The sequence below is a fragment of the Lissotriton helveticus genome, chromosome 4_1, assembly GCF_964261635.1.
Source record: "Lissotriton helveticus chromosome 4_1, aLisHel1.1, whole genome shotgun sequence".
In the NCBI taxonomy this organism is placed as follows: domain Eukaryota; kingdom Metazoa; phylum Chordata; class Amphibia; order Caudata; family Salamandridae; genus Lissotriton; species Lissotriton helveticus.
In genome coordinates this window covers 2,109,039,593-2,109,063,597 of record NC_136063.1, presented here as the reverse complement: position 1 = coordinate 2,109,063,597, position 24,005 = coordinate 2,109,039,593, and positions in this window count along the sequence as shown.

The window sequence follows — 24,005 nt, the reverse complement described above, 5'->3', positions numbered from 1 at the left end:
TTTTGTTGTTTGTTTAAGGAAGCGGAAGTAGACGCAGGTAATCGAAGGCCTTCAATTAATAGCCGCTGAAACTGATACGCCGTACGCAGGGTCTGGTCTTTTGTTGTGTTTTTATTGAACGCTGTGTAGGGGTTGTTAGAGGTGTCGGCTCTGGCGGTGCTTCTGAGGTGAGCCTTTGAGGTCTCCTAGCAACCGAGGGAGGAGGAGGAAGAAACTGATGAACACGTATCGCATACAGGCGTGACCATGAACTGCACGTCCAGGCGCTTTATGACTCCTCGTGAGCACTATTCAACCGCCGTCTTTTATCGGCTTCCTTGGGCCTGGGAAACAATTTATGAAACTCTTTTACGATCAGTAAAATAAGTCATTGAAAATTTGCAGTGCAGCAATGCGTCATCACAGTGCATCCTGGGTGCACCAACTCACCACAATCAGCACAGGGCACCATAACTATATCCCTTGAACCAGGTAGATCAGCTAAGAACCAGCTTAACACAGATAAACAAACCCACTGTGACAAATTGACAACAGCTGACCTTACCCGCACCCACCATCAGAGCAATGGGCAGACCTAGAACCAAAAATCCAAAATATGCTCAAAACTGAAATCCCAGCAAATTTGAGTAAAGTCAATGAACAATCTCGATGGAGACATCTAGATAAGAAACAAAGCAGAATATCAACAAGACAAGCTGGACACCATTCGCAGGGGCCATTAGTGAACACGCGCAGAGCCATTAGGAAAATCGCACGGGGCCCTAGAAAATAATATTGACACATTGGGCCTCATTTACAAAATTTTGATGCACAGTAGCACAGCAGGCCTGCCTGCTGCGCTGCCATGCGTCAAAAGAAAAGGGCAGGAATGAGCCATATCTACAAGAAACAGGATTCCTGTCCTTCTCCCCTGTGTCGGCGCACGAACAGCAGCTGTGCGCCACTGCAGATACCCCTGCGTCATTTTGCCACCGTGCCTTGCGGGGATGATTGTTGGTAACAATCATTGATGCCATTTTCCTCATTCTATGCATGCAGCAGAATGCAGCACGCATAGAAAGAGGAAAAACAGAGTAGAAATTAAATTATTTCTCCTCATTGGGCCACTCCTACGCTGATTCTGACGCAATCCTTTCTTTGCAAAACGTTGTAAATCTGGAAATGTGTCAGGTTCCATGGATGTTGCGTGGAAACACCCACAGCAACACCCATGGAACGCCCTTTACACGCAGAGTGATACATGAAAGGGGCTCATAGTTACAATGCACCAGCGGCGCAATGGGCTTGTAAATGAGGCCCAGTAGGTCTCTATTTCACAGGGGGGATCAGCAGAAACTATCAGGCAGAGTAGGGAAACATTTTCAACCTTAATGGAGGCACAACCAGCAATCTGGGAGCTGCAACAACAAGTGAAAGACCTAACAGAACGAGTGCGATAACTACAGTGCATATCAGGGAACGCATGTAAGGAACAATGTAAAGATATGCACTTTGTATGCAGATAAATTGAATCCCTAAGCAGAAAAGAAACAATATTTTATGCACACCTGCATGGACCACACTGATCTCAACAGGGATAGTTATAGTTAACACAGATGCCCACAACTTGGTATAAAATTCCTACATCGAACATAGGAATGGGAGATGTAGTAAAAAAAAAAAAAAAGATACAAAATATGCTCTTATCTGTGCAGGAGTAATCTGGACATAGCATGCCACCAGTAAACACACTTTTATTAAATCAGACGCCGCTGTCACTCAAAGAAGGTGGAAATAGCACCTGTACTATTCAACACATTTAGGGCCTCTTTACAGTATTTTGACGCACGGCAGCGCAGCAAGTCTTCCTGCTGCGCTGTTGTTCATCAATGGAAAAGGGCAGGAACGCGCCGTATCTGCAAGATACAGCGCATTCCTGTTCTTTTTCCCTGTGCTGCCGCACAATGGCTGCCATGTGCCTACACAGGATGGTGCTAGGGTGTCAGTATTTTAGGGGTGTTTGTTTTTGTGCAGGAAGGATTAACTTCCTGCACAAAAACAATCATAAGAGGTATTTTCATCTTTTTACGTGTTCTGCAGAATGCAGCTCACACAGAAAAAGGAAAAACAAGGAGAAATAGAGGTATTTCTCCATGCTGTACATCCCTTACGCCTCCGCTGGGGACGCGTATGAATCTGATGCATTCACAGGCTTACAAAACCTTGTAAATCTGGCCATGCGTCAGGTTTCATGGATGTTGTGGGGAACACCCACAGCAACACCCATGAATCGCCTCTTTCATGCAGAGTAATGCATGAAAGGGGGCCATATTCATAAGTTCATGAACAGTCACGCAGGGTGATTTTACATGGCCTTGTAAATATGGGCAAGCCCTATGGGCAAGCCCACTGCGCCACCGGTGCATCAAAAAGAGTGAGGCATCGGCAGTTCAATGGGCTTTTAAATAAACCCCTTATTGTTTAGTAAAGGAACCCTAATCTGGGTCAGACCAAGTATACCCTTTGTGACCTTTAGCACCAAGATAGAGCCATAGAGCAGATATGTAATAACAAAAGGGACACTTGATGGCAGACCACAGGCGATAGCAAGTCTGTACACACCCACAAAAGTGCAGATATAATATTTAAATACATTAATTCCACACCTAAAAGAACTTGCCCAAACACCAACCATGTGAGGAGGAGATTATACTTGTATACAAGACTCAGCAATGGATAGGCCCCAGCCTATTTTGAACGGTGCACAAATAATGAGAAACTCTGAAAGATTCAAGAGATGGAACTGTAACTGGAACCTCACACACAGTTGGTGGGGCCTTAATCCGACAGTGATAGAATTCACACATTTCTTGCAAAATGATTAAGCAGGTACCAAGGCACTGACATCCCTGGACGTACCTGGACCAGTCAAGGCCCTCCTGGTCCTGGTACCCGTGGGCTACAGCCTCTGCCTCAGTAACTTCAGCTCTGCAGCTCTTTGCTTCTTTCACACTCTTGCTCCTTTCTCTTTCTCTAGCCTATGCTCTCTTTCCTTCTCACCAACTCGGCTCATCCCTTGTACTCTTTTTGCCTATTTGACCCACTCACTCTGTGCTCTCTCCCTTTCATTTGGCCGCTCTGTGGTTTTCTTGGGCGTTTTCTGTACTCTGTGCCTGATTCCTCACTCACTCTGTGCTCTCACTCTCTCACTTGCACAATCTTTAGCCTTTCTTCTGTTTTCTGTCCTCTGTGCCTTTTTCATCACTCACACTGTGCTCCATTTATTACTTCCAGCTTGTGCTCTGTATTTTTTTCGGAACCCTTGCTCTCTTCTGCTGTTGCTCCATTTTGCCTTCTGTTTTGCCCTTCTGTGCCTTTGGCCTGTGCCCTCTTTTGCCCTTGTGCTGTGCTGAGCCTCTCAGTGCCCATTTTTCTGCGTCCCCCCACCCTCCTCCCTCCTCACTCCTCCCCCCTCCCCAATCCTTACCTTAGTCTTTCTGTGCCACAATCTTTTCCGGTGCTCCCATTAAGCCCTGCCCCCTACACCCCCCTCCTCTCCTTGCACTCCTCTCCCAGGATGTACTTAATTGCGGCTACAGTGCAGATGCAACACTGGCGTGCACCTGTCCCTGCTTGGACCGTGACCAGTGTCACAAACCCTGTTTCCTCTCCCCCTGACGTTACCCTGCAGCATTCCTTGGATACCTGGACCAGGACACACCTTCCTCGACTGCTGCCCCCCGCATCGCACAATATAGAGGGGGCTTTCATGTGCACCCTCTACCAGTTTATGTGCAACAACTCACCATCCACACACACATCAACAAAATGCAAACTACTCTCCTACAGCACACCTCCTACATCCACCCACCCACAAACACACACCCCAGTAAACAAGCTACTGCTATCCGAGATATCCTGAACAACGACACACCGGACCTCCTCTTCCTGATGGAAACGTAGCTGACCACTGCATCTGCACCCCACATTGCCACAGCCATTCCAGCTGGTCACAAGATCACTCACCAGGACCGCAAACACAAACCTGGATGAGGAATGATAATCATATTCATTCAGCAGCACCACCTCCACGGATAATGACACCCCCTAATGAAGCACCAACCCTTCAAGATAACATTCTCAGCTCAGTGGTCGAAGTGGGGAAAAAAAAGTAGGGGAACTGTGGGTGGAGAATCAGGGGGCGGGAATAACCGAAGATTGAATCAGTGGGCGGAGTCAGGGGTGTGGCTAGAAATAGCAAAACATACCAATTTTTAGTACGTTAAGCATTTCACTGACCCGTTACAGCTTATAACGTTATTTAATTAAAAGAATGGATATGTTTATTTGAGGTTTAATTCAGGAAAAAGCAAACACTCATAGGGAATACAGGTTTATGTAAAGCATGTGAAATATAAGCAGGAACAACATGTCACCTTAATGCTTTTACGCTCATTGTTCAGAAATCCATGATTATTTTTTGTCTCAAACATTGAGGTCATGAATGCAGGGCTCCTCCTATACAAATGTGTTAAGCAGGGCTCAGAAGAGAAAGGGACTCTTCAGGAGAATCTAGACTCACGGAAACCCACGAAGGCTCCTTCATATTCATGTCAGCCAGCTAGCTGCTCAATCATAATATAGCCAAAAGAACAACTGGTGGGCAGAATGCAGAGCAATATCATACATTCACCCCAGTGCAGAGAGCTGGGCCTAAATCCATTGTTTATTTGCTCGCCATTCCAGTTTGGACCCATCCTTATGCAAATCAGTCTTGATCCTGCGCCCAATGAGAACAGTCTAGCCCGAACTGCCAGGCCAGGTACTCCCTGGACTGGAAACAACATCCTAGGACCGGTTTCGGGCTTTCAGCCCTCATCAGCCAGGATAGCCTGATTCCAGTGGCATGGAGAGCATGGGACTCATGTCTGAGCATACCTGTCCCACTCGGGGTGACAAATGCAAAAAGAACAATTGATGGACAGAATGCAGAACAATGTCATACATTCACCCCAGTTCAGAGATCTGGGCTTAAATCCATCGTTTTTTGCTCACCATGCCATTCCAGTTTGGACCCAGCCATATGCAAATCAGTCTTTATCCTGCGCCCAATGTGAACAGTCCAGCCCGAACTGCCAGGCCATATGTATTCAAGTGTCCTTTCATTCGGGAAGTGAACACAAAGCAGTACCCACTGAACTATACACATAACATATTGCTCTTTGATATACATGGTACATGTTCTTTGCAGCAGGCATATTACCCCTCTTCACTACCTTAGATGAGTAAAACAGCCACTAGACAAAACATGCTCCCATCTCTCTCCAGCAGGTACATTGATTACCAAAGTTATCTTGGCACTTGTATTGTTGACCGAAACCTGCTGAATATACAAATAAGTTTGCAGTGTTTTTAAAACTCCTGCACTTGTACAAAACCCGTCCCCCCAAACTAAACTGGCCCCCTACCCTTCCAGTCGCCCTGGGAAACGCCTGCTCCTGCCCCATCACTGCTCCTGCCCCATCACTGCTCCTGCGCCCTTCACTGCTCCTGCGCCCTTCACTGCTCCTGCCCCCTTCACTGCTCCTGCCCCCTTCACTGCTCCTGCCCCCTTCACTGCTCCTGCGCCCTTCACTGCTCCTGTCCTTTCACCGCTCCTGTCCTTTCACCGCTCACACCCGGTTACTGCTCTAGCTCATGGCCCGTCACCTTCTCTGCCCCGTCACCTCTCCTGCCCCGTCACCTCTCCTGCCCCGTCACCTCTCCTGCCCAGTCACCTCTCCTGCACCATCACTTCTCCTGCCCCGTCACCTCTCCTGCCCTAGTACCTCTCCTTTCCAGTCGTCTCTTCTGTCCGGTCACTGCTCCTGCCCAGCTCACTTCACTCTGTGTACAACATTGACAAAGGTGTCAAGCAGTGCTGGCTGGTAAAGTTTGAAAGTGGTGGGGTGTAAAATGAAGACGCCAATTATCAATTAGTGAGCAAACATAAGTAGGCATAAGCTAAAGAGGAAGGGAGGCATGGTATATTGTTGACTGGACAGGATAAGCCTGGTACCAATAGTGTAGCATAAAATGAACAGTGTTATTAAACAAAAGAGAAAAAGTTAAAAAAGCTTGGTGCTGGGTACTTTTATGATACGTCTTATGGGTCTACCAGCACAATACTCTTGACAGGTCAAAACGTGTCATTGCTAGCTCTTTCAAATTATTCACAAAGAAACATTATTTTGCACTTCATGCGTTTAACGCAGTTCTCGCTCTTTTGCTCTGCAAAGCGATGAGAAGAAAGACTTTCAAATCACGTCATTTGAAAACACACACACAGCCTTTAACATTTCAGCCAGGGCAATGCCAAATACTTTAAACTCACCAGGGCCTGCATATGTTGACTTTCAGCCAAGCACAAAAAGACAGTAAAAAGGTTTGCATGGCGTTCTGCAGTCATACAGACAATTCCAACCCTTCTCTTATAATGGTGTACAGATTCCTCGCTGCACTCCTGGCTCTTCTAATGCACCTCCGCAGGTTGCTAAAGGAAACAGCAGGCTGCGCGCACCACACGGTGGCACTTCACCAGTGCATCTGTTTCTAAGTTTTGAAACCCATTTCACTGGTGAAATTAAATCCTGACTAGAATAAATGTTAGCGTACAGCAGCACCATGAAGTGAGAGAAGGAAAACAGACATAGTGGCTGATATGTAGTCACTATGGTAACACGTAATTAAATTCGCACATGTGAGCCCCCTACTAAAAGTATGTGCCAGGAGTTGCTGATACAATTGTGCCACAGCATACTGTCTGCAAGATATCGACGGAGCTCACTTGGGGAGGCTGATCGGTGCTGAGGAAGTTGTTCTGCAATCACCTTCGGATAAAGTCCGCGCTACATAAAAATGCATTAAATAAAAAAAAAGATCGTGAAGATAACAAGCCACGCATTCACACTTATCTGTAGAACATTAACAGCGCTAGGGGCTAGATTCCGGGGTTGAGTTTGCCGCCTCCATCCACTAACCACACACACACACTCACAACTCGTCACAAGGTAGCCACTGGTGTCAAGTTCCCCACAGTACCCTGCTTGGGGAAAGCTCATCTCTAATCATCAACTCTAATCTCAGGGCCACTGGATATGCTAAAGGCAGAGGGCGGCGCATTGTCATTCGAAAGAGGTAATCAGCCTCAATTGGAATGACAATGGGCCTCCTCGGTCTGTTTGAGTTCAGGGAGGGGCTGCTGCAGCCTCTGGAGTTCACAGAGAAGTGCAAGCAGCCCCTGGAAGCGAATGAAAAAAGTTTTAAAGTTGGACTATTCTTGCCGTCCCGGGAATCTTTTTTGAAAGCAAGAAGTAGGGGATCGGACTGAACAATTTTTTAGAAGTAGGGGCACGCCGTGCCCACCGATCCCCCCCCACTTCTACCACTGTCTCAGCTACATTCTCCCTCACCGTAACCCTTGTCTACCGGCCGGATCAAAAGCCACTTTCACCAAAAACGTTGCTGACTTTGTTGCCTCCCTCAGCGTCGTCTCCAAGAACCTCCATCCTACTAGGAGATCTCAACCTCCACCTGGAAGACGGAAATGATCCTGTAGGAAGATGGCTCTTTTTATGGTGTATCAAAAATCTGATATTTCGTGTAAAGAGTCCAGGTGTTCCCTTCTGAGTGGACAGGGCTTCCTATGCAATCCCAAAGTGCTCTATTAGGGAGTAGTGTGGTTACACAGCCTTAGTCTTAACACAGAGGAGTGCATGACGTTTGCAAATACATGCAATGATTACCTACTCAACAAGAAGATCCACGCTAATTTATAAAAGTATAAAGTATCTTCATATACGTTTAGGCATTAGAAGAAAATCGTTCAGGTAAGTATGTTTTTAAATATAAATTATTTTCAGTTCAAAAAGTGGGCAGTGCAACTTTTGAGTTCTGCAATGGATTCCTATAGTAGGAAAAAAAAGTTCTGCAAACAAGTGCAGTACATCTACTTACAGGACCAATCCCTGGGAGTTAAGTTGAGTGGTGGGCAAGGTCCAAGGCAGCACCTACAGTACACCACCAGCAGCACGGGGCGGCCGGCTGCAGGGTGCAAACCAGCGTCTGGTGCCCAATAGGTTTTATTAGGGATCGGTCACTGCAGAAAGAGGCTGCAGGCTCCAGCAGGGAGACTAGTCAGGGAGAACCAACAGGGGGTTCAAGGCTTGCGATGCTCGAGGACGTAGGCACACCAAAGGTCCCCTTTCCACGGCCCAGGGGTGACGGATGCAGAGGTGTCTTTATTCTGGTTCCTTATCGGGAGCAGTTGCGGATGAGGGGGCCTACGTGCAGAGGCTGCAGGAGACGTTGGCGGAGTCCACAAGGGGTGAGACTACACTGGACTCGGACTCTGGACTGCTGGTGAACCTTATTGACACCGGTGGGCCACTTCAACTCAGGTCAAAGGCGTCGGATGCAGAGCTGACTTCGAATGTCGGGTCTTTGGCTGTTCCGGGGGCTTCAGAGTCTTTTCTTTGGAGGTCCCCTGTTCACGGGAGGTCTTGGTCTTTCTTGAAAGCAGGCAGTTCTCACAGGTTTCTGGAGGCCCTCAACTGCAGGATGAGTCGACTTTGGAACAGAGTAGGCGGAGAACAGCAGGCAGGTCAGTGGGGCTGGGGCCAGGTCAGGTGCTCTCTTCTGCTTTCGCAGCTCTTTGTGTCCTTCTTCTTCTTAGGCCGGCCACGATCTGCTTCACTAGTGCCAGAAACTCCCCTAAATACTGAATTAAGGGGTGTTAGGAGAGTGTAGGGTAGTAGCCAATGGGCTACTGACTTTTGGGGTCACTCTGCCACCTATATGACCACTTCCTGTTGGAGTGGGCATAACCCTGTCACAGAATTCTTAAGTATGCCATCACCAAGAAGGCTACTTTTAAAAATGCATGTCCACCTCATAGTAGTCCACCTTAGGGGCGGTAGTAGCATGGTGGTGGTACTATTGGGAAACAACCTTTACAACGCAACCATTATATCGCACTACACTTACAATGCAGGCATTACATTGCAACATCCTTTACAACGCATGACACTACAACGCAGGCATTACAACGCATACCTTTACAACGCATGACACTACATCACATGTCACTACAATGCAGGCATTACAACACATACCATCACAACGCATACCAATGGAGTTAGAATAGTAATTTTTAAACCCTACACTATCCAACATTTCCCCTACTGTTGCACCCCCTGGAGTTAGAATAGTAATTTTTACCCCTACACTATCCAATACTTTCCTTTAATGCAATGCAATGGTATGAGTTGTAAAGGTAGTATGCGATGTAATGGAATGCGTTGTAAAGGTAGTTTTTGTAAATGCGATGTAGTGTCATGCGATGTAATGGAATGTGTTGTAGTGAATGTTGCGATGTAAAAACTGCGTTGTAAATGTATGTGTTGTAATGTCATATATTCGTACAACTACCTGGCTAGCTCATTTTCCTGCCTCTTAAGGTGCCAAAGGGATCCTGGACAAAGGGGTCGACTTTTTCTCCTGTGAGGGGGAGGCAGATTTGTATTTTACATGCGGCAGCCCTTTGAGGATTGCCGCCCAAGGAAGGCTAATCAGCAGGTCAACCTGTGGGAGGGTGTTACACCCTCTTCCTGCCCAGGCTGTTGTTCTGGGTCTCCTGAGAGCTAAGGCTTTCATCCTAGAAGGCCAGAGCAGCGTCTGAGGTGGCAGGCTGGAAGAATCCAGTTAGCAAGTACACCAGAGGCTAGTAGGTTACCAGGGGGCTCTTCTAAAGTGCCCTTGGCAAATCCAACACCTGCATCAGTGTGAGTTTGCCAATATGAGATGTTTGATACCAAACATCTCTATTTTCAGTGAAGCCATTATGTAGCTGGGGAACTCGTTTTCACCAGTGTCCAGCACATGGTCTAAAATGGCTTCCGTAGTCACTTGTACTGGCAGTAATGGCACTGACCAGTACAGGGGCATATCTGTACATGCAGGTATGCCCTCGCATGTAGTGCTAAGCACCCTGCCTTAGGGCTATCATATCTGCTTTAGGGGTGACTTACAAGTATCACATGCAATGGGAGGGGATATGGCACACAGGGATGCGTGACATATTTTTTTTTTTTAACATTTCTTTATTAGTTTTATAAAGTTCCATGTATTACAACAAACAAGGCGTCATCATCAAACATTCAATTAGGATGTACAGTGCATTGGTTGCAATGTTAGCTCAGAAGGGGGAATAATAACAGGGTGGAAGGATATGGGTGGGGGAGGGGGGAATCACATCTCAATGTGTGACATGTCATGTTTTCACTTTTGTCTGCGACAAGACATGCAGCCTGCAATGACGGCCTTGCATGTGCTTGGTGAGGGGCCCCTTAGGGACACAATTCATGCTGCAGCCCTTAGGAGCCTCTTTAGTACCCCAGGCCGTAGGTAGCAGGATACCATTTACTAGGGACTTGCAAGGGGTGCTAAAGGTTTTGCCAGTTGGGAGAACAATTGTACAGTTTTGGGAAAGAACTCTGGCAGTGGGGACCTGGTTAGCAGGAACCCAGTGCACCTTCAGTCGAAAGCACACCATTTACCAGGCAAACAGTGGGGGAGACAATGCAAAAAGGGACACTTTCCGACAGATCCTGTGAGAAAGTGGCTCTATGTACACTGGTCTAGAAGGAAGTACAGTGTGTATAGAGTCCACCAACCCAAGAGGTATAACAGAGGTAAAAGTCAGAACTGACCTTACTCTCCAAAGTGGTAGCTTGGTCGAGCAGTAAGGCAGTACCAGAGGACAGTGTAAAGCATGTGTTGCACACACTCAGTCAGCAAAAGGTTTCACACACTCAAGGACTGAACTCCAGGCCAATTGTTTATATATCCACAGATATAGTTGTTTTATTTTTAGAACCAACAGTTATAAAAATATACTTTTCTCGTTATGAGTACTCTCATGTAATTACTTTGCAAAGAAGCAATAAAGTTTGTGCACACAATTAATACAGTATTGACAGTAAGCAGCACAATCCTAAAACACACTATAGCATTGAGCTCAATGAGTTTTCCACATGTAAGTACAGTTGATTACTATACAGATTACTTTAGTAGTCCCAGGACCAGATCCTAGGTTCAGTCCTGGGGTCTAAGCTGAAACCAGATTAGCAAAAATGTTTTAGTTACTGTAGTGAATTTTCCTGAATATAAAGCTGTTTTAAAAGTTCACACATCTGACAATGTTATTCAATGGGAGAAAATTCAGGTTGCAGGTAAAGTACGATCGCGTTACTTTTGTAATCCAGCACTGGTCTCCTGTGGCCAGCACTGGGGTCTTAACTTAAAACAGGTAGGTAATTGCGTTTTAGTATTTCGTATGATTTTTAAAGAATATTTCAAGTTTTCAAAAGTAGATACTTAGAAGAAATTTCATAGAAAAGCAGACAATGGGTTCCTTTGGAGAAAATACAGATTACTAGTAAACCCGGTACTTTTACGGTTCAGTATTGGGCTGAAAGGTACAGTACTGACTTCTTACCTGATCACAGGTGAGTAGTTCGGAATTCGGCTGATTTTATATGAATATTTTCAGTTTTCAAAACTTCACACTTAGAAGAAATTTCATAGAAAAACAGTCAATGATTTCCTACGGCAGAAATTTAGATTACTAGCAGACACGTTGTGATTACTTTTCTCGTTCAGTACTGGGCTACAAGGTACAGTACTGGCTTCTCTCCTGATTACAGGTGAGTACTTCGGATTTCGATATTCAGCTGATTTTAGGTGAATATTTTAACATTTCAAAACTTCACACTTAGAAGAAATTTCACAGAAAAGCAGACAATGGTTTCCTATTGCAGAAATTTAGATTACTAGCAAACACGGTTGTGATTACTTTTGCGGTCCAGTACTGGGCTACAAGGTACAGTACAGGCTTCTCTCCTGATCACAGGTGAGTAATTCGAAATTCGTTATTCGGCTGATTTTAGATGAATATTTCAAAGTTTCAAAACTTCACACTTCGAAGATTTTTCGAGTCAAACCAGTAAATGTTATCCAATGGCAGGAAAGTGAGTCATCGGTTTTCAGGTGAGTACTCGACTGGTGAAGTTAAGGTTCTGGGCTTAGACTCAGGGGTCCCCCAGGGTCAGGTAGATACAGTTAGTACACCCTCAGCGGCACAGGGGCGGCCAGGTGCAGAGGTAGTTAGGCCCAATGTTATAAAATGAGAGGCAGGGGGCCTTCGGTTGGTGGCTGCTGGCTAGCAGGCCACGCGGCTGTGGGAGCTGGGCTCCTGGTCACTTGCTCAGGGCAAATGGGGAAGTAGAATAGGGTACAGGTTGCACTGCCAGGGGCACTCGGGCGGCTGGGAGCAGGGTGCTTTTGAGCCGTTGGGCGCTCAATGTTATCTAATGATGATCTTGAAACTGGAACAAAGGCTGCAGGCTTGGGGACGGTGGATCTTCAGGAGTGACCAACACTTCGAGGGGTAAGTTGGGATCTTGGAGGATAGGTAGGCACCCAGGAGTTGGGCACAGGGGGCTGTGGGGCGCCGGGTGCAGGGGTGTCTTTTGAGGTCGGGAAATCTTACCCCTTGCTGTTCGCGTTCGGAGGGGTCCTTTGTCCTGAGGCTGCAGGCATCGTCGGGGTCGTCGAGGAGGGTCCTTGGGCACTGGATTCCGAGTCAGAATCACTGGGGGGATGTCCTCAGGGTCTTGGTTCACCCCAGCACTGGCCAGGCTTGGCGGGTGCAGAGTGTTCAGGGTTCGCGGTTCCGGGCTGATGCCAGGGCTTGTTACTTGCTTTGAGCAGTACCACTGCTCATGGGAGACCCAGGTAGTCAGAGTCACAAGGCAGTCAGGTCCTCCAGGGTTTTTGAGGTTGCTGACCTCTGGAGATGCCGGGGTTTAGCAGGAACAGGTTCGAGGGTCGACAGGCCGGTAGGGCTGGGGCCAAATCAGTTGGTGTCTTCCTCTTCTTAGCAGCTGCACGGCAGGTCTTCTTGTTTCTTGTTCTTCTTTCTTGTTTCGGTATCTGGATCTGAGGAAGGAAGGTTCAGGGAGCCCCTAAATACTAAATTTAGGGGCGTTACAGGTAGGGCAAGGGCAGGGACCAATGGGTCCCTGTCCTGGGGTGAGGACACCCCCTAGCCTGCTCCTCTCCTGTGGGACGGGGCAGGAGCCTAGCTGGGATTGGGCAGGGCTCCCCATCTACAAGATGGCCGGAGCCCGGGGTCGTGCTTCACCTCGCCTCCCCCACCTGAGGGGTGGAGTTGGCAAAGGTTGGCACACCCCCCTTCCTGACGTAGTTTTTCCCGCCAGTCTTCCCGCCAGAGTGGGGGTAGAATGGGTGGGGGCCAGTTGCTGGGTACAGCAAATAGTCTGGAGAAGCTCTCAGAGGCGGCATGCTTTTGAAGCTTCCCCCTGTCCATCCTGGGGGAGGAGACATAGCACCTCGCCCAGGATGTGCATTGTTGCAGGCCCAGGAGAGCGGGGGGCTCTCCACCCAGGGGTCCAGCAACATGTCTGCTGTGTGGCAGCCTCTGCAGCCACTCTGCCCAGACGTGGATCGTAGGTTAGGTTTTCAGGAGGCATCTCTAAGATGCCCTATAGTGCATTTTACATTAAATCCCACACTGGCATCAGTGCGGGTTTAATGTGCTGAGTAGTTTGGTACCAAACTTGCCAGTCTTCAATGTAGCCATTATGGTGCTGTGGAGTTCGTAATGACAACCTCCCAGCACCATATAATCTTAATGGCATCACTGCACTTACAGTGCCCAGGAATGGCCCTGGGTACTGTAGGGGCACAGGGCTCATGCACCTGTGCCCACAGCACTGGCAAAGGACACCGAGCTAGAGGGGTGACTGATGTATGCCAGGGCAGTGGGGTTGTGGGCATGGCACACATCCCTGGCACACAGGGATGTGTGCCATGTCGACTCTTTGTTTAGTTCTGCACCTAGACACTCAGCCTGCAAAGGCAGTGTGTGGGTGTCAAGGTACAGGGCCCCTAAGGGTGGCACAATAAGAGCTGCAGCCCTTAGGGGTCTTCTCTGGTCACAATGCCCTGGGTACCTAGGGTCCCATTTACTAGGGTCTGATATGTGGCCAGAGATGCCAATTGGGTTTAGGCTTTAGTATAGTTTTTAGGGAAGAAACACAGACCCTGGGTGTCAGGCTCGGCATTGGTTCTCTTCGGGGCTGTGTTGAATATCCTATAACCTCCCCCACACGACTCCCCTAGAGCCTGGAATAAGAACCACAGACTGCCAGAAGGGATCCCGTGAGGGCGGGAAAGGAAGGGGACAGCGGGGAGGGAGATCTGAAACGATAAGGACAAAGGTTTAGAAAACACCCTCCCAACAACCCCACAATAAGCTACTATACAATCCTTCCTTACTATATACACCTTTAATCTAAGCCCCTACCTGAAAAGGAAAAAACAGGAGGCTTTTTATTGCGGGAGGAATGATGGGGTGCGATCAGGGATGGAAACCAACTGTAACAACACATGCATATAACCACAATGAGCTACTGTGTCATGTGACGCTATGTTAATCACCTATAATACATTCCACATACCACTCATGTAAGGTGTTCTTCTTTGGGTTAGACCAATCCCTAGATCACGTACCTCTTGGCTCCTCTCCCTGTAGTGTTAGATGCAAAGCGCAGAAAACATGTTGGGGCAAAAGAAATCACAAAGAAAGATATGGCAGGCTACGTTACGATATCCGTTCAGCAGTAGTCCTGCCACGATGTACTGGTTATCCCAGAAGGGAGGGGTCTGCTTCTGGACACGTCCGTGTCTGAGCCCAGGATAACGTACTAAATATACAGTGTTAATCCATACGAATCCAATCTCCTTATGAGAGTCAAACTATACAAGCATCTTGTTGGACTATGAATATAGTTCCGGTCTAACCTGACCGTCAACAAGCCTCTCCCCGCATCGAGGACGCGAAATGCCGTCTCGGCCAACAGGGAGAGAAAGAGAGAGAACCCTTGTTACCTCACAAGGTTCTCAGATGTCTTTGAAGGTGCACCCAGCCGCGTACAGAGTCAGCGAATCAAATCCTTACTTCATCCAACCCAGAACGGGAAGAAGTAATAATGACGGACAGCAAAGTTCAGAACAGGAGCTTACCGCTAATTCGCCTTACCGATCCGACTAACGTCTTGACTGGAATTATGGGCACCGCTGCCGAGGAACGGCAGAGTCTTTATTTCCGGGTTTGTGCGTGACTGACGTTGCAACGTGACGTCGTCACCCGATCTTCTGGGAAATGTGGTTTGGCCACTGCGGTTGCCATTTGTCCCGCATTAGGCGGACAGCGACCCTGTACTGTCGAAACCTGACACTGGGTACCTGATTGGCAGGGACCCAGGGCACACCTAGGAAAAGTGCATCAAGTATCAGGCAAAAAGTGGGTGGGTCCTGCAACAGGAACTCACTTTCTCACAGATCCCAACACAGCCACTTTCCTTGAAAGCCTAAAAACATGGGACTAGAACAACATGTTAACAGACTCACCCATTTGGCCAGGCACATGCTTGACCCCATCTTCATCGCCTTCAATAGCATCAAGTCAACACCAACCACACCCTTCACTGGTACGACCATGCCGTCGTCCACTTTAGAATCAAAGTTCCTTGACTAATCAAGCTGGCCACTACTAACCAGGCCAGGCCCGGATAGAGTAAATTGTTGGAATCTGACTGGCTCAAAAACACTGCACACAAATGATCCAAACAACACCAACAACGCCGATATCAGGCAGTTTGACGAGTAGATCACAAAGTTCGCCGACTCCCTAGCACTGGTCAAACACAGCACACAAAAGAGGACCCAGAAAGAAAGCCAGCTGGTACTTAGAGGAACTCTGAGCAACAAAACAATCTCAAACAGCTAGAAAAAAAATGGAGGGCCAACTGTCTCACTGCTGACAATAAGAATCATAAATTAGTCCTGAGATTTTAATACAGGCTCATCAGAGAACCGTAGAGAAATCCCTAGCCGAGCATATCCACAACAGCTCCAACAGCAGCAAATACATTTTCTGAATTGTCAAAGACTTTATATCACATACCTCCACCACACAAAAACATCACCCCCTTTCTGGAACTGTGCTGCAAACTCTTTGACTTCTACAACAACAAGATCGAAGTCATCTACAACAATTTCAACCCTCAACCAGACACCAACACCCTCACCACTGAATTACCCACCAGCAGCCTTGGAGATACCTTGACCACCTGGAAAGTTCTCACTGTGGAGGAAACAGCCAACATTTTGGGGACAATCCATTGGCGGCGCTGTCAGTACTAGCTATTTAGCGGACAGATGCACAGCAATGTTAATTGGGAAAGTTGAAATAAAGATCAAAAGTCTCTTTTTATAGGTGCTCAACAAGGTGGCGTCGAGGGCCCAAAGACGTCAGACAAGATACTGAAAACGTGAGGCCAGAGGATCTCTGGTCTCATCCCTTCGTTGGCACACAAATTGTTGTCCCTCCTTAAAGCAAGAAAGTGACTTCCATTCGATGTTCGTTGCAGTTCACATTTATTTCATATTAAAGTTCTTATTTGCAAAACTAATTGATATTTTTTCATGATCATTTGCAACATTAAACTCTTAAGCACTGTCTTTTGAGGCGTGTCCAATGCATTTCGGGCATTTTTGCTATGCCCTTCATCAGGGAATTGACACTAAAAACAACAATATAAACATGCATTAGAATGGTTGTAAATAATGTGTCAAAAATCATGCTAAATTAAACATTCTGCAAAACATGACGGTCCATGTGCGTTAATAATTAAAGAAGAAAATAAAACAATCAACAGATGAGCCTTCTTGTAACAGTGCATGACCAAAATCATTTTGCATAGCTACCTATACACATGAAGGTTTAAAAGCGACGTGTCACTTACGTGCTTCTTGTAAGAATTTGTGTCAAAATCTAAAAGGCAAAGGTGCACGAAACGGTGTTACACTCAGTGGTTTAAAGGACCGCATTGTGCCGCGTATGGTATATTGGGACGATGGAAACTAACCTGAACGGATTCGTCAATGTGCGTAGGTCCGATGTTTGTCTCCGAAGAAACGCCGGCGGGAAACCTTTGTTTGCCGCGTTTATTAAATTCAAATGGGGGAGTGTCACAGGTATGGTGACGAGCTAATAAACAAGGTGGAAAGACTGAACTTAACAGTGGTGGTCAGGCTGGTCATGACGAGGTGTCTGGCTACTGACTTCAAATAGTGTATTTGACAATAAAAATGGTAATGAGATGTATGAAATGCTGGCAAAATAAAAAATGTGTTTCAAATAAAAAAATAAAAAATGGAAGATAAAAAAAGATGAACTATGTAAATCTAAACCCACCGTGGGATCGAACCCGGGTCTGTGCAGTTGTAAGCGCAAACAGCTAACCAGATGGCTACGTTGAACGGTGATGAAAGCATGCTGTTTTAAACAGTGTCAATGTTCTTGTGAAAGGGAATACACACAATAACATCACAATCGGTATTCAGAGCAATTAAATCATAAGTAACAAGAAAATTCGATTCTATCATTGAGGCCCATTGGCTTCTGGGTCGATAATTTGTAAATCCAGTAGTTCTCTCTCCAGAGGAGAAATTTATTGTTGTCTCTACCTTCTTGCTTTGTGACTGTCTCAAGAATGATAAACTTAATTTGAGATACGTTATGTTGAGCTTCAACAAAATGCGATGATAAAGCTGACTTGGAGTTTTTGAGTCTGATGTTAGACTTATGTTCCGTGAGTCGAACCTTAATGCGGCACTCGGTTTTCCCAACGTAAAGCTTCCCACACGGACATTTTATTCCGTATATTAAGTTACTAGAGTCACAGGTGGCATTAACATGTAGTTTGATGGAATTGCCGTATCTCGGATGTTGAATTGTGTTGCCTTTAATGATATTATTGCAATTGCCGCAATTTAAACAGGGTCTAGTTCCATGAAATGAAGTGCTCTCTTTGGGTTTGAGTTGTACGATTTCACCTAAATTTCTGGCCCTGGTGTAGGCAAATATTGGTGGTTGGTTAAATGAGTTCCCAAAATCTGGTTCCAAGTTAAGAATTGACCAATGTTTCATGATACTTTGCTTGAATTTCCTGCTTGATGTAGAATATTTGGAAACTACAACCATCCGTGTTTGTTCAGGCTTGCTGGTTGGTGTTAGTAACTTGTCTCTGTCTATCTCAACAATCCTACTTTTTGTGTCTTCTACTAAGGGTTTAGGATAGCCTCTGTTGGTGAACTTTTTAGACATTTCGTTGAGTCTCACTGTCAGGGTAGTTGAGTCTGACGAAATCCTTTTGACTCTCGCCATCTGCGAGTACGGTAAGTTCCGTATTAGGTTAGGTTCATGGAAGCTGGAATGTAATAACATATTGTTCCTGTCTGTGGGCTTCACGTACAGATCAGTGATGAAGCCTTGTGGAGTTGCACTAATTTTCACATCAAGAAAGTTAACAGAGGTGTCTGAGATCTCCCAGGTCAGTTGAAGCCGTTGGTCAATGGTATTAAATTTGTTAAGTTCCATTCTTAGTGACTCTTCAGTGCCGGTCCAGACGATGAAATAATCATCGATGTATCGAATTATCATTTTGAGGTGTTTGGTCCAGTCGTTGTTCTTGAGGATATGTTGTGTTTCATACCATTGCATAAAAATGTTCGCATACACAGGGGCTGCTGAATTGCCCATTGCCATCCCTGTGAGTTGTTGGTACCACTCATCTTTGACTTTAAAATAGCTATGGTACAAAGTAAAGTACATCAGTTCCATAAGGAACAGTTGGAAGTCTTGTTCTAGATCGGTCTTCAAGAGAGCTGCTTCTATTGCTTCAATCCCCATATCATGGGGGATGCTAGTATAGAGACTGCAGACGTCTGCCGTACATAGTATCAACTTCTCGGTTGGATCCAATGATAATTTTCGTAATTTGAGTAAAAAATCGGTTGTATCCTTAATATATGTTTGCATTGATTGTACTGAGGGTTGTAAGTATTTATCAATAAGTTGTCCTATGGGTTGATGCAGGCTGCCTCTGGTGGAGACTATGGGTCTCATTGGAGGGTTTTTCAAATCCTTGTGTATCTTGGGTAGCATTCTTAAAGATGGACTTTTAGGGTTAGAGGTCGTGAGAAAGTTTTTGGTCCTCTCTGTAATAGTACCTTGTCTCAATGCTCGTTCAATGATGTTCCTCAAAGTAATTGAATACTCCATGGTGGGGTTACAAGTTAATTTACTGTAAGTACTCAAGTCACTGACGTGTTCCATTACTTTGGCGTCATACATGCTAGTGTTCATGATAACGATTGCTCCCCCCTTGTCCGCTTTGGTGCAAATGATTTGATCATTCTCTGCAAATTTCTTCAATGTATCAAGGTCTTTTTGTGTGATGTTTCTGGATTTTGGTTTGGTATGTTTGAGTTTGTTGAGATCTTGTTTAACTAGGTTTTCGAATAGATCCAATGTCTTGTGACTCATGGGTGCTTGAAATGAGCTCTGTGGTCGTAAACCCAGCAGTTGATCCTTTTCTTGTGGTGGACGTTCAGGTATGACATTGTCGAAAAAATGTCTGAGTCTAAGTTTTCGCATAAGCTTAAAGAAGCTCACTTCGAGTTCCAGGTGGTCCGTGGAGGTTGTGGGTACGAATGACGTACCTTTCTCTAGTAGTTCCAATTCATAGGTGTTAAGATTTTGGTCGCTAATGTTGATAACAAGGTGTTCTAAGGTTGGTTCTTTTTGGGTTTCTTCTCCTTCTCCTTGGTTGTGGCAGTGGTGCTGCGGGTATTTGGAGGGTCCCTTTCTTTCTCTTTTTCCTTTTCTCTTCCCTCGCCGGGGTCTCCTCTTTGAGATTGGCCCTGTTCTAAAAAAGGGCTGCTATCAGGAGTTTTGCTGGTAGTGGGTTCCACTGAGGTGGTTTGCTCCTGTGGTGTTCGTAATGGTTGTTGTTTTCGTGACTTCTGACTGGATTCGCTCTCAGTGGATGGGGTGTCCGTGTACGAGTTATAGGGACGATTTCTGCGTTTTTGAGCATAGATGTCAGCCCACGAATAGACCTCTCCCAGTCTATAGTCCAAGGTATCCCGCTTAAATTTGCGTATTTTTCGTTCATTGATCTCTCTAGAATGACGGTCTAATTGGGTTTGTATATCTTCTAAAGTTGTTTTGAGATCATCTTCAGACATCAATGTAGAAAGTTCTGTTGACACTTCTTGGATTTCCGCCGATAGTTCCTCCAATATCGTAGAAAGTTCTTGGATAATTAGGAGAATTAAGTCTAAAGAACACTTGTTTAAGATCTCATACCAACGTTCTTGGAATTTTTTTGAATGCTTGCATAGAGATGGTTTTAATGCTATTCTTAGGCCACGTGGTATGCGCTGGTTCCTGTGATATTTAATGAGTGTGCTGGCATGAAGTTGTTGGTTGGTGCGCCTCTTGGATAGATAAAGTAGTTGTTTAATATTTTGCTCTTTTGACCGGCTTGGAGTTTCTTGTGTGAGTTCCTCCCTGATTAAAGAATAGATTTGATCCACGTCTTTAGCTTCAAACGCGAATGTTGAGGCTCTGGCCTCGGTACTTTTCGAAATATCTTCATAGTTGCTCATGATGCAATGTTTTAATAGGACCTGTTGAAAAAGTGCGTGCTACCCATCCAGTGGACACTGAAGAGGATACTAGCTATTTAGCGGACAGATGCACAGCAATGTTAATTGGGAAAGTTGAAATAAAGATCAAAAGTCTCTTTTTATAGGTGCTCAACAAGGTGGCGTCGAGGGCCCAAAGACGTCAGACAAGATACTGAAAACGTGAGGCCAGAGGATCTCTGGTCTCATCCCTTCGTTGGCACACAAATTGTTGTCCCTCCTTAAAGCAAGAAAGTGACTTCCATTCGATGTTCGTTGCAGTTCACATTTATTTCATATTAAAGTTCTTATTTGCAAAACTAATTGATATTTTTTCATGATCATTTGCAACATTAAACTCTTAAGCACTGTCTTTTGAGGCGTGTCCAATGCATTTCGGGCATTTTTGCTATGCCCTTCATCAGGGAATTGACACTAAAAACAACAATATAAACATGCATTAGAATGGTTGTAAATAATGTGTCAAAAATCATGCTAAATTAAACATTCTGCAAAACATGACGGTCCATGTGCGTTAATAATTAAAGAAGAAAATAAAACAATCAACAGATGAGCCTTCTTGTAACAGTGCATGACCAAAATCATTTTGCATAGCTACCTATACACATGAAGGTTTAAAAGCGACGTGTCACTTACGTGCTTCTTGTAAGAATTTGTGTCAAAATCTAAAAGGCAAAGGTGCACGAAACGGTGTTACACTCAGTGGTTTAAAGGACCGCATTGTGCCGCGTATGGTATATTGGGACGATGGAAACTAACCTGAACGGATTCGTCAATGTGCGTAGGTCCGATGTTTGTCTCCGAAGAAACGCCGGCGGGAAACCTTCGTTTGCCGCGTTTATTAAATTCAAATGGGGGAGTGTCACAGGTATGGTGACGAGCTAATAAACAAGGTGGAAAGACTGAACTTAACAGTGGTGGTCAGGCTGGTCATGACGAGGTGTCTGGCTACTGACTTCAAATAGTGTATTTGACAATAAAAATGGTAATGAGATGTATGAAATGCTGGCAAAATAAAAAATGTGTTTCAAATAAAAAAATAAAAAATGGAAGATAAAAAAAGATGAACTATGTAAATCTAAACCCACCGTGGGATCGAACCCGGGTCTGTGCAGTTGTAAGCGCAAACAGCTAACCAGATGGCTACGTTGAACGGTGATGAAAGCATGCTGTTTTAAACAGTGTCAATGTTCTTATGAAAGGGAATACACACAATAACATCACAATCGGTATTCAGAGCAATTAAATCATAAGTAACAAGAACATTCGATTCTATCATTGAGGCCCATTGGCTTCTGGGTCGATAATTTGTAAATCCAGTAGTTCTCTCTCCAGAGGAGAAATTTATTGTTGTCTCTACCTTCTTGCTTTGTGACTGTCTCAAGAATGATAAACTTAATTTGAGATACGTTATGTTGAGCTTCAACAAAATGCGATGATAAAGCTGACTTGGAGTTTTTGAGTCTGATGTTAGACTTATGTTCCGTGAGTCGAACCTTAATGCGGCACTCGGTTTTCCCAACGTAAAGCTTCCCACACGGACATTTTATTCCGTATATTAAGTTACTAGAGTCACAGGTGGCATTAACATGTAGTTTGATGGAATTGCCGTATCTCGGATGTTGAATTGTGTTGCCTTTAATGATATTATTGCAATTGCCGCAATTTAAACAGGGTCTAGTTCCATGAAATGAAGTGCTCTCTTTGGGTTTGAGTTGTACGATTTCACCTAAATTTCTGGCCCTGGTGTAGGCAAATATTGGTGGTTGGTTAAATGAGTTCCCAAAATCTGGTTCCAAGTTAAGAATTGACCAATGTTTCATGATACTTTGCTTGAATTTCCTGCTTGATGTAGAATATTTGGAAACTACAACCGTCCGTGTTTGTTCAGGCTTGCTGGTTGGTGTTAGTAACTTGTCTCTGTCTATCTCAACAATCCTACTTTTTGTGTCTTCTACTAAGGGTTTAGGATAGCCTCTGTTGGTGAACTTTTTAGACATTTCGTTGAGTCTCACTGTCAGGGTAGTTGAGTCTGACGAAATCCTTTTGACTCTCGCCATCTGCGAGTACGGTAAGTTCCGTATTAGGTTAGGTTCATGGAAGCTGGAATGTAATAACATATTGTTCCTGTCTGTGGGCTTCACGTACAGATCAGTGATGAAGCCTTGTGGAGTTGCACTAATTTTCACATCAAGAAAGTTAACAGAGGTGTCTGAGATCTCCCAGGTCAGTTGAAGCCGTTGGTCAATGGTATTAAATTTGTTAAGTTCCATTCTTAGTGACTCTTCAGTGCCGGTCCAGACGATGAAATAATCATCGATGTATCGAATTATCATTTTGAGGTGTTTGGTCCAGTCGTTGTTCTTGAGGATATGTTGTGTTTCATACCATTGCATAAAAATGTTCGCATACACAGGGGCTGCTGAATTGCCCATTGCCATCCCTGTGAGTTGTTGGTACCACTCATCTTTGACTTTAAAATAGCTATGGTACAAAGTAAAGTACATCAGTTCCATAAGGAACAGTTGGAAGTCTTGTTCTAGATCGGTTTTCAAGAGAGCTGCTTCTATTGCTTCAATCCCCATATCATGGGGGATGCTAGTATAGAGACTGCAGACGTCTGCCGTACATAGTATCAACTTCTCGGTTGGATCCAATGATAATTTTCGTAATTTGAGTAAAAAATCGGTTGTATCCTTAATATATGTTTGCATTGATTGTACTGAGGGTTGTAAGTATTTATCAATAAGTTGTCCTATGGGTTGATGCAGGCTGCCTCTGGTGGAGACTATGGGTCTCATGGGAGGGTTTTTCAAATCCTTGTGTATCTTGGGTAGCATTCTTAAAGATGGACTTTTAGGGTTAGAGGTCGTGAGAAAGTTTTTGGTCCTCTCTGTAATAGTACCTTGTCTCAATGCTCGTTCAATGATGTTCCTCAAAGTAATTGAATACTCCATGGTGGGGTTACAAGTTAATTTACTGTAAGTACTCAAGTCACTGACGTGTTCCATTACTTTGGCGTCATACATGCTAGTGTTCATGATAACGATTGCTCCCCCCTTGTCCGCTTTGGTGCAAATGATTTGATCATTCTCTGCAAATTTCTTCAATGTATCAAGGTCTTTTTGTGTGATGTTTCTGGATTTTGGTTTGGTATGTTTGAGTTTGTTGAGATCTTGTTTAACTAGGTTTTCGAATAGATCCAATGTCTTGTGACTCATGGGTGCTTGAAATGAGCTCTGTGGTCGTAAGCCCAGCAGTTGATCCTTTTCTTGTGGTGGACGTTCAGGTATGACATTGTCGAAAAAATGTCTGAGTCTAAGTTTTCGCATAAGCTTAAAGAA